Below are 12,288 nucleotides of genomic sequence, written 5' to 3' on the forward strand. Positions count from 1 at the left end.
ACTAACTACCATAATAATGATACTTCCTGGGACCAAACATTTAAACACATGAATATATGAAGACAAACCTATTCAAACCATCAGATTCCACTCCCAGCCCCTGAGGCTTATAGCTATAACATACTGTAAAATGCATCTAATTCAACTTCATAGGTCCCCATAGTCTATCACAGTCCCAACAAATGTGAAGTCCAAAAGATCAATGTCAGTTCTGAGATCTATACAACCTCTTAACTGTAAACCCCTATAATATCAAGATCAAAAAACAGATCACATGCTTCCAATATCACAGGATATACATTACTATTCCAAAATGTCATAGGGAGGAAATAATGAACCAAAGAAAGACCAAAAACCAGATGGACAAACTTTAAACTCTGCACCTCCATGTCTGATGTCTAATTCCTTCAGCTTTGTTGAAGGCAACATTTTTCTCTTGGGCTGTTTCCATTCTCTCTTAGCAAGCTTTCTTTGGCAGAATTTCCATGGCTCTGGCATCTCTAACACCTTGGGGTCTCCAAAGGAATCTCAACTTCATAGGTTATTTATTCTAATGCCTGGGTTCTAGACATGATCTTCTTAGTTCTTCCAAAAGTCTTAGGTCACTTGTCTAGCTCTACCATCTGTAGCACTCTAGGTCATCCCATTGTACTGGAAACATCAATACACTGGAATCTTCCACTGCAAATAGGCTGCACTTTCATATATTTTGTATTTTCCTTTCTCAGTTTTCTACGCATGATCAAAAGTCACTATATAAGAGTGAACCACAAGACAGAGTCATGCTAGACAATTTTCAGATATTCTTTGTCAATGTAGTTAATCAAAATCTCTTCACTTTATCATCAGTCAGACTCTTCAGACAACAGCAAAAAGCAGCTACAGTCTTTACTAGAATATCACAAGAACAGTCTCTAGGCCATACATTAAAATTCTTCTTCTCTGGAACCTCTTGAGCCAGGCCCCACAGTTCAATTCACACACAGATTTGTTGTCTTCCACACATCTACTAAAATAGCTCATTAAGTCCCACTTAAAGCATTCTATTGCTTCCTAAAGTCACAAAATCCACATTCCTTCAAACAAAAACATGGTCAGGCCTATCACAGCAATACCTACTCCAGGTACCAACTTCTTGAAGGCAACCAAAGGAGACCTCACTCTGCACTGAGTATAGCTTGAGCTTAGAAGACCTTAAAAGTCACCCCTCCCCACTGCCCCAGTGAAACACTTTATCAAGGCCACACTTCCTCCAATAAGGCCACAGGACCTAATAATGCTACTCCTATGGATTCAAACAAATGAATCTATGGGAAACAAACCTATTCAAACCACCAGAGAGTGTGACACTATTAGGAGTTATGGCATTGTTGGAGTAAGTATGGCCTTTTTGAAGAAAGGGTATACTGTGAGGCAGGCTTTGAGGTCTTCTGTGTTTAAGATATACCCAGTGTTACACACAGTTTCCTTCTTCTGTCTATGGATCAAGATAGAGAACTTTAAACTTCTTTTCTACCACCATGTCTGTCTGGATGCTGCCACACTTCCTATGATGATAATAATGACTAAACCTAAGATAAACCCCTATAATTTTTTTATTAGAGTTGCCATGGTTATTGTGTATTTTTACAGGAACAAAACTCTAAGACAGAAGTCCACCTTGGATTCAAGATCATCATACCACAACCTACCAAGTACTGTGAATAAAAGCATATGAAAACATGTCTAGCATATATATAAACAGAACACTCAGAACTAATACATAGCAAGACAACCCACAGGAGGAGTGCTGAGGTAGTCCTAATTACATTCCTTGGAGATGTAGAGAAGCTGTCATATATGTGACTCAGCAAGCAGCATTAAACACTCTTGAAAAAAGATAAATCAGAAAAATCAGCAATGACAAATCATATAAAATTGGGTATAGTGACACACCAGTCATCCCAGTACTTAGCAAGCTAAATCAAGAGAACCATGAGTTCAAGAGCAGCTTGGGCTATATACAGAAATACATTGTCTCAAAGAAACAAAATAAAGTGAAAAGAAGAAAAAGAAGCAGAAGATGGAGGAGGAGAAGAAAAAGGAGAAGGAGATGGAGGAGGAGAAAAAAAGAAAGGAAAGGAAAAGAAAAGAAAAGAAAAGAAAAGAAAGAAAAGAAAAAAGAAAAATAGAACTGAAGAATATAATAACAAAATGAAAAGCTCACTTCATGGGAAAGGCAGCAACAGTAGAGGTAGAAAATGAGATTGGAGTGAGGTTTTTGAAACCCTAAAAACTTTTGTGATATAAACTAAAAAGTCATTTCATTTCATTTCATAAGAAATTAATTAACCTATGCAGCTGGAGCTATAGGTTGTTCTTTGGTTAATGTAGATTTATGTTAAGGTGATACATGGCTGGACATAAGAGAGATAAGCGGGGAGAGGTCTAAGAAGGCAGAAAAGGAGGAGATGAGGGGGACTCAGGGAGGAATGAAGATGGAGGCAGATGTTTAAGTTTTTCTAGGCATATTGCTTCATAAATAAGGTTGTAATGAATATTTTATAAGGGATGGAATTGTACAAGATCATTAGACTTATAAAGGTTAGCAAATTATATTATACCTATTGGATCAGAGTAGTTTGGTGTGTTCTTTGATGTGACTACTTAAGTGAGTTCAAAGGGTGTAGTGGTGGAACATATAACACCTGCCACAGAGTTGGGACATGTGTGTCTAAGGCTTGGCAACAACACGCCAAGGGGAAGTGAGTGAAAACAACATGCCAGGGCAGGCTTATCCACCCAGGACAGAAGCAGCAGGGGTGGTAGAGTGAACCATATCAGAATTCATAGAGGCAGCATAAGGCCACCAAGTTAGAGATCCCAGCAGTGCCAGATGGCCCCACAGGAGCCATCAGAGCTTGGGGTGAAAAGTTAAGCCATTTAAATTTAATATTTACCACAACAGCTTAGTAGCAGAGGATGGCTTTGTTGGCCATCAATGAGAGAAGAAGCCTTTGGTTCTTGGAAGGTACAATGCCCCAGTGTAGGGGAATGACAGAGAAGGAAGGCAGGAGTGGGTGGATGGGTGGCTAGAGGGGGGAGGGTGCTCATAAAAGGGGGATGGGATGGAGGTTTGTAGAGGGGAAACATGGAAAGGGAATAACATTTAAAATTTAAATAAAGAATATATCTAATAAAAGAAAAAAATATAATCTTGAGTAGCTCAAAAAATTCTATTAGCAGCAGAATTTTGGTAAATTCTACAGCTTATTGTCTTCATTTTAAGTTTGTAAAATATATTCAATGATTGGAGTAAAATATTTTTTATTTTATCTGTCATTTTAATGTATGTTGTAATATGCTAAGAAAGCTGAATAAAGTGTCATAAAGATGGGAACATGATTGAGTTTATGTAAAGAAAAATTTGTAAAGTTTCATATGATGTGGTAAATATGTATAGACAATTTACAGAAAATAAGGAAGGTAGACATGTTAGTGAAAGTGATCACTAAAATCTACACTTAAAAAACTGAAATGAAAACAGCATAAAATTTACTCAATGAAATCAAGAAAGAAGACAAATCAATGATAATTAGAGAAACCAGGAAATTAAATGGTTGAGCTAAACCTATTAATAACTATGTTAAATACAAGTAGTTTAAGTACAGAATTTAGATGAGAGGCTTTTAAAATTCATTTTTAGATGACTCACCTATGTGCTATCTAAAACATGTTTGGCATAAATATTGCAAAATTGGTTAATTAAAAGCAACAGGCTGGGTTATTTTTCCTCTGAAAACAACCTCAGAAAACTAGAATGTATGCATTATTGTCAAAGAAACAAAATTCAAATCTAGAGTAGAGAAAGATTTTCAAATTAATCAGGAAATGTGTGTGGGGTGTGTGTGTGTGTGTGTAAAATGTGTAATGGTAGTAGGGGAGAAGATTAAAATTGTATTTTGGCTAAACATTGACCAAAAAGATATAACATTTCTTTATGAACACATAATAGCAATGCAATTTTAATGTGTAGTAAATAAAAACATTCAAAATAGTAGTTGCAAGTTGCATCATATTGTAATGAAATGGAAGTGGAAGATAATAGGAATACTAAATAAATAAAATTTGTCAGTGGGTGACTCTATCTATAAATATATTGATTAATTAATAAGATGTCAAAAATAAAATAGGCTAACTGTGGAGCTTCACCCCTTTCCATTCCTCCAACTTCTATCCCCAACACTTCTATGCCCCCCCAACCACATGTCTAGTAAATGCCCTACTTACCTCCAGTTCCTCACCTACTGATTCGTCCTACTCCCACCTCCAGTGGGCACTCGCTGGGGCTGTGAGCTCACAGACCTCTCTGGTCAGGGAAACAGATAGACTTAACTCTAGACCTCCATCTCTACATCCACCAAATCTAACTTCAGAGTCTCTTCCCTAACTCTACAACAGACCTGCTGATCTTACCCTCCCCATAGCCAGTGGACTACACAGATGTCTACTAACCTCTCATGGCCCAACTTTAGTAAAGATAACCTGGGAACTCATAAAGCACTCTGACCAGGGAACAGGTAGGCTAACTTCAGACCTCTAGCTTTCCTCCTCCTCCAAATCAAATCCCCTAGTCTCAGCTTCAGCTCAAAAAAGAAAGCCTCCAATATCCTCCCTTCCTCCATCCAGTGTCAACTGGATCCCACAGATCTTCCACTTTTAACCTCCCTCCATCCCTAGCTTTATTCCAGCCTCTACCTGCAGCAGGAACTCCTTGGAAACTCTCAGGCCCCCTGCCACAAGAGCAGATAGGCTAACTCCAGATCTTTACCTCCCCTTCTATTCCTCTAAGTCCAATCCACACCTCTGTAGCCAAACACCAGTGGGAGGACCTCCCCCAATCCTCTGCCTCATCTCTATTAGATCCCACAGTGCTTCCTCCTAACCTACTGTTTCCAATTTTTGCTTTGCCCCAGTTCCCAAATCCAGCAGGCACACTCTAGGAACCTATAAACGACTCTGACCGTGGAAGCGAGTAGCCTAACAGCAGATTTTCACCATTCTTTCTATTACTACAAGTTCAATTATCCAGTCTTATTCCTCCAGATCTTTAGGGAACCCTCTGCTGCAGACTCTATTCACACTCTTCCACCATACCCAGAGGACTAAGTCTATCCTGTTAGAAAACCTGCTTTCTTCCCTTTTGTTAAGTCCCTCTACCACCCCTCGCCTTTCCCTATTATTAAGTCTCAGATAAATTTTCCTTAAGAAAACAGGCACAAAATATTCAATAAGATATTTGCAAACTGCATCCAAGAATCACAAATGTCCTATACCATGATCAAATAAGCTTTATCCCAGAGATGCAGAAGAGGTTCAACATACACAGCTCTGTTTCATGTAGCTTTACTACATCACAAGTGCTCTGGGGATGGACCACACGCTACCAGGCCCCACCCAGCTTCCCTTGAATCTATGAATAACACACACACACACACACACACACACACGTACACACACAGGTTGCTCATTTTCAACTTGCCTTTGGACACAGTTGCTGGGAGCTACTATCTCCCACTAAGAAAAGTGTGCCTTAGCGATATTTTTATCTCTGCACGTCTCATCTGCCTTAAGCTAAGTTGTTCTATAGCATTCCTGACTGCTCACCTATAGGAGCAGCCTCTGTGGCCTTTCTATACTGAGATCTCATATGGCTGGTAAACTTTTCTCTATCAGAAGCCTGGAGAATTTTCTTCTCCTCTTCTCCCTTGCACCTATCTCCTTTGCTCCAGGGACCCGGAAGCCTTACCTATTCCTTCTGCCCAGCAACTAGCCCATGGTTGCTCTACTGACAGATCAAAAACCAATTGGTGAATAGGACAACATCAGAACTATCCATATATAACTCAACCAATAATATCCACCATATTGCTTTTATTATGTTTAGATATGTGCCTTAAATTCCTGATCTCTCCAATACTTTTAACATGAAAGAGTGTTGGATTATGTTAAAGGCTTTTTCAGCATCTAATGATATGATCCTGCAATTTTTTTCTTTGAGTTTATCTATATAATCGATTACAGTGATGAATTTTCATATTTTGAATCACCCCGAACCCTTAGGACAAAGCCTACTTGACCATAGTGAATGATCTTTTTGATGTGTTCTTGGATTTGGTTATGAGAATTTTATTGAGTTTTTCACATTGGTATTCATAAGGAACATTGGTCTGAAGTTATCTTTCTTTGTTGGGTCTTTGTGTGGTTTAGGTGTCAGAGTAATTGTGGCTTGATAGATCTTCTAGTTTTGGTACATATAAGCTTTTGTATAGGATCTGATGATTTTGTTTTTAATTTCCACAGTTTCTGTGGTTATGTTTCTCTTCATTTCTGATTTTGTTAATTTGAATATTGTCTGTGCCCTTTGGTTAGTTTGGCAAAGGCCTTATTTATCTTGTTGATTTTCTTGAAGAATCAGTTCTTGGTTTTGTTGATTGTATACTACTCAGCTATTAAAATCGAGGACATCATTAATTTTGCAGTCAAATAGATAGAACTAGAAAATGCTATTCTGAGTGAGGTATCCCAGACCCAAAAATACATACATGATATGTATGTATTCACTGAGAAGTGGATATTGGCAAAAGAATGTCAGAATACCCATGATACAATTCACAGACCATTTAAAGTTTAACAAGAAAGAAGGCACAAGTGTGAGTACTTCAATCCCACTTATAAGGGGGAAACAAAATGATCACAGAAGGCAAAAGGAAGGAGGCACCTAGGTGGAAGAGGAGAAGGGGAGAAATTGGATCTGTTCTTGTGGTAGTCAGGAGAGAAGCCCAAAGGGCCAGGAGAATGAACAGAAATGTGCAGCAGTGGGGGGTAGAAGAAGGGAGAAACCTCTAGGAAGCCCCAGACACCAGTGATGTGAGAGGCTCCCCAGACCCAATGGGGATGACATTAGCTGAAATACCCAACAGTGAGTAGAGGGAGACTAAAGAGACCACCTCCAGTAGAAAGATATGGACCATATTTGAGGCATGGGGTCACTGACACATCCTCAAAACTGTTAACCTAAAATTGTTCCTGTGTAAAGTAAATAAAGAGGGGAAATGGAGCAGAGAATAAAGAAAAGGCCATGCAGAGACTCGCTCAACTTAGGATCCATCCCACGCACATGAACCAAACCCAGACACTATTACTGATTTTTTTTTTTTTTACTATGTACTTGTAGACAGGAGCCTAGCATGACTGTCCTCTGAGAGGTTCGACCAGCAGCTGACTGATACTGGTCCAGACACTTACAGCTAACCATTTTATTGAGGTCAGGGACCCCTTGGATCAGTTAAGATAAGGACTGAAGAAGGTGAAAGAGATTGGAACCCCATAGGGAAAAAAACAGTATCAACTAATGTGAACCTCTCAGAATTCCCAGAGACTAAGCTACCAACCAAAGAGCATATCTATCCAAAGAACTTCCTTGTCTGGCCTCATTGGAAAAGGATCTTCTCAATCCTTTAGAAACTTGATGCCCTAGAAAAGGGGGATTCTCTTTCATTGGGGTCAAAATGTTTGCAACCTCATGGGAAGAACAGCACCATCAAACAGCCAAGGGACTGAGGTTGTGAGAGTGATTGGGAGAGAGAGCAGCTTCGTGAAAGCAAGTTGAGGGGGAGAAGGGAGGGGAGTGGGGGAAGGTATAACATTTGAAATGTAAATACAGAGGATATCCAATAAAATTGACAAAAAAGAAAAGTAGGATTCTAGTGGGGTGAGGTGAGAGTGAGTAGGTGGATGGGTGGAGGAGTACCCTCTCAGAAGCAAAGGGCATCCTCTCCAGAGCAAAGGGAAGAGTGGTTGAGGTAAAGATGCCGTTAAAGGGAGCCCAGGAAGGGGAGAGAGCAACATTTGGAATGTAAATAAATAAAATAATTGATAATAATTGTAACATTACCCACCATATAAATAAACTGAAGTATAAAAATCATGTGTTCATCTCATTAAATGCTTAAAAGACCATGGACAAAATCCAGTGCCTTTATGATAAAAGTCCTGGAAAGATTTAGGGAGACAAGGGATATGCCGCAAAGTAGTAAAAGAGTTTAACGGCAAGTTCCTAGCCAATATCAACATTAATGGAGAAAACTCAAAGCAAGTCCATAAGATCAGGAACAAAACAAGTTTGTCCAATCTCCTCATACCTATTTAACATACTACTTGAAGTGTTAGCTGATCAGTAAGACAAATGAAGGAGATATAAGGAATGCAAGTTGGAAATAGAGAAGTCAAATTATCTTTATTTGCAGATGATATGATAGTATGTTTAAGTGACCTTAAAAATCCCACAATGGAACCACTACAGATGATAAAATAACTTTCATAAATTTATGTTGATATAATTCAACTAACAAAATCAATAGCCCTCTTATTTTCAAATGACAAGTGATCTGAGAAAAAAAAGTCAGGAAAACAACACCTTCCACAAAGGCCACAAATTATATAAAATATTTTTTGGGTAACTGTAACCAAGCAAGTAAAATATGTTTATGATAAACACCTCAAAATATTGAAGGGAAGAACTGAAGAAAATATCAGAAAATGCAAATATCTCCCATGCTCATGGATCAGAGGATTAACATACATTGTTGTATGTATATATGTATGTATGTATGTATATATATATATATATATATATACATATATATATATATATATATATATATCAAAAGAAATGTACACATTCAATGAAATACCTATCAAAATTTTAACACACAACTTTATGGATCTAGGCAGGATAATTTTCAGCTTTCTAATGAAATACACACGCATTCATGCATGCACAACTTGCACGCATGTACACACAGTATAGCTAAAGAAATGCTGAACAATAAAGAACTTCTAGAAATATCACCATTCCATACTTCAAGTTGAACTACAAAGCTAAAGTAATAAAACTAGCATGGTATTGGCACAAAGTCCGATACATTAATTTGTGGAATAAAATTGAAGACCTAGACATAAATCTACATATCTATGGATTCCTGAATTTTGATTAAAAGGCCAGAACTACACACTCTAAAAAAAAAAATCAACATCTTCACAAAATTGTTCTGGACAAATTTAAAGAATTTGTCCATGGAGAAGAATCCAAGTAGATTTATATTTACTACTTTGCACAAAATTCAAATCCAAATGGATCAAAGACCAATGTAAAACCAGATCCAGTAGGAATAGCATTGAAGCACATAAAAATGACATTCTGAACAGAGTACCTTTAGCACAGGCATTAGGTTTAGCAATTAATAAATGGGACCCCATGAAAATGAGAAGCTTCTGCATAACAAAGGACCTTGTCATTCAAAAACAGTGGCAACCTACATAATTAGAAAAGATATTTTGCAACTACAAATCCAGTAGAAGGTTAGTGCCTAACATTTGTAAAGAACTAATAAATCTCAGCACCAAAAACAAAGAAACAAGCAACAACAACAACAACAAAAACTAAACTAAATAATCCTATCCAAAAATAGGGTCCAGATTTAAACAAAAAGTTATCCATAGGAAAAAATCAAAAGACTGGGAACAAAGAAATGTTCAACATCTTGGCATCAGAGAAATGCAAATAAAAACGACTTTGAGATTTCTTCTTACATCAGTCAGGATGGCCAAGGTCAATAAAACAAGTGACAGCTCATGCTGGCGAGAATGTGGAATAAGAGGAATGTTCCTCTGATGATGGGGGAGTCCCAACATGCACAGCCACTATGGAAACTGTGGTGATTGCTAAGATGAAAGGAACTGATCTACCTCAAGATCCAGCTACACCACTCTCGGGCATATACCTATAGGATGTTTTGTAAGGATACCTACTTAATCATGTTCCTTGTGCTCTGTTTCTCACAGGCAGAATTTGGAAACAACCTAGATGTCCCACAAAAGAAGAATATATAAAGAACACATGACAGATTTACAAAATGAAGTATTACTTGACTGTTAAAAAATGACATCATGAAATTTTCCAGGAGATGACGGAACAAAAAATAATAATCATCAACATTCAGAGTGAGGCCAGACTCAAAAGGCAAATATGATATGTATTCACTTATATGTGAGTATTAGCTATTAAGTCAATGATAACCAAGCTATAATCACAAGGGTATGTTTAAAGTCAGGGAGCAGAGAGATCTCATTATGAATATTATACATAGACAAATATAGATAGAAGGATGTGGGTGGAGCTGAAAGTGAAGGTTCAAGATGGGAGAGGGAGTGGAGAAGAAATTATGAGAGGAAATATAGTGAAAGATAAAACCATTAAGTGGCATTTGAGAGGTAACAGAAGAACCTAACACAGTAGAAATTTCCTAAGATCTATACATATATGAAATGGATCTAAATGAAATCACCAAGTAATGGGGAATCAAGAGACTCAACTGAATAATTCCTGTCATCAAATGAAGCTTTCATTACCAGGATTGGGTTGCATCTTTTTGCATTGTTGGTTAAATGGATTTCATTGGAACCGCCCAAACAACCTAGGCTGTTTCCAAGCCTACCAGTACTCCTCAAAACTGACAAAACCCTATTGCTGAGGGCAACTCAGTGAGAAGAGAGGAGAACTGATACCTGCATAGAACCTTCATCCCTTCATTCTAGCATCTTTAGTACAGAAAGATATTCTTTGTGCTAGCAAATGAGATGTGTAAACACCAAACCAACCACAAACCTTTAATCTATAATAGTGTACTACATGCAGGATATGTTGGGCAATGCTAGTACATTATCCTTGGGTGATTATCCCTGATTTGATTTTACCAGATGGAATCCTACCTGAACACTGTTTGTGTGATTAATAATCTGAGACTAAACATACAAGGGACCTAGTATAAAACCATATATTACTGACATAAATAAATAAACAAATAAATAAATGATACAATGAGTCGTTAATTTTATATATATATATATTCCTATACTTCTACAATAGTGCCTTGCTCAGCCATCTTTAAAGAAGCTTCCTCCTGCAGTGCATGGGAACAAATACAGAGACCCACATATAGAGGGATTACACAGGGAATGTGAGCTTTGGAACACTCAGCCTCAGCTCTAAATGGGATGTTTTGATCAGGTCCCTCCCCTCTAAATCAATGTAAGGAAAGCTCATATGAACTCACAAAGATTGAGGCAACACACACTAGGTCCTCTGCAGTTATATTATGGCTTCCAGTTTAGTGTTTGTATGGGATTCTTTCATGAATGAAACCCTAGCCACTAGGGTATAGGTTAATAATTGACTGTCATTTTTTTTTAAGATAACAGAACTGAGGATTATTGGAGCATCCTAATGCCAACCCTGGGGCTTACCTATGGTGCTCTTGATGTAGAAAGTCCAGACGTTTTGCCACTTTTTCTTGAGCAAGGACAGCAAGAAACTGTCGGCCTGGTGGATGTTGTAGACCAGCTCATCCTCAGTCATCTTCACGTGGCCGACAACAGCCAGACACAGCACCTTATTCATCTGGACCCTGATTGAGGATTTCACCTCATCCACTTTGACCACCATGTTTTCATTGTGTGTTAGCAGGAGGGGAAACTTGCCAGCCTTGTTTAGCCCTGGGCCCAGGATACTTGAAATCTCCCTGTTCAGAGACTCTGGACTAAAAAGGCATCATAACTCTTGGCCAGCTTTTTGACCAATTTCTTGTTCTTATTAAGCTTCTTAAGTTCCTCGATGTCCATGTCGGGGATATCCAAGGCCTTGGTTTCATCACAGGGCTGCTGGTCCTCCAGGACACACACCATGAACTTGGGGTAAAGGGGGGACTTAAGCCTGACGGTGCTTAAGAAGCATTTGTTCTTCTGAGGGTCATAGTTCTTCAGGATGATCTGCAGCTACAACATCTCCAGAAACATGCAGCACTTGAGCTGGTTCCTGAGCAGGACTTCCTGTACCGCCTTGTACGGGGTGTCACGTGAGACTCTGCTGCTCATACTGTGGAAACCGGAAGAGAGGGAAAATCAGTTTTCTCCAATGGAGTAACGCTGGATATATCAACCACTCCAGGTAGGCTCATGATCTGAAGTAGTTAAGCAATGTAATAGAGACTACAGGCTTTTGTCTACTTTTATTTGGTTATACATTGGTGTACTACTTTGCATTTATAAGTGAATGGTGTTTTATTTTTGTTTCTTGGTTGTGAGTTTTTGTTGTTGTATTGGGTTTTTGTTTGTTTTTGGAGAAAGAATTTCATGTTGGGTAAATATGGAAGTGGAAAAATGTGGAAGGACTTGGAGAAGAGGAAGAAT

The 12,288-nt window shown here is 38.3% G+C and overlaps 1 pseudogene across 1 annotated transcript; it reads right to left on the reverse strand.

Moving 5' to 3' along the window:
* Positions 1–11,323: 11,323 nt before the first annotated feature.
* Positions 11,324–11,973, reverse strand: LOC308428299 (large ribosomal subunit protein uL1-like; annotated as a pseudogene). Its single transcript has one exon. The product of its transcript is annotated as a large ribosomal subunit protein uL1-like (transcript).
* Between the last annotated feature and the right edge of the window lie 315 nt (positions 11,974–12,288).

This window comes from Micromys minutus (genome assembly GCF_963924665.1).
Source record: "Micromys minutus genome assembly, chromosome: 12".
NCBI classification, from domain to species: Eukaryota; Metazoa; Chordata; class Mammalia; order Rodentia; family Muridae; genus Micromys; species Micromys minutus.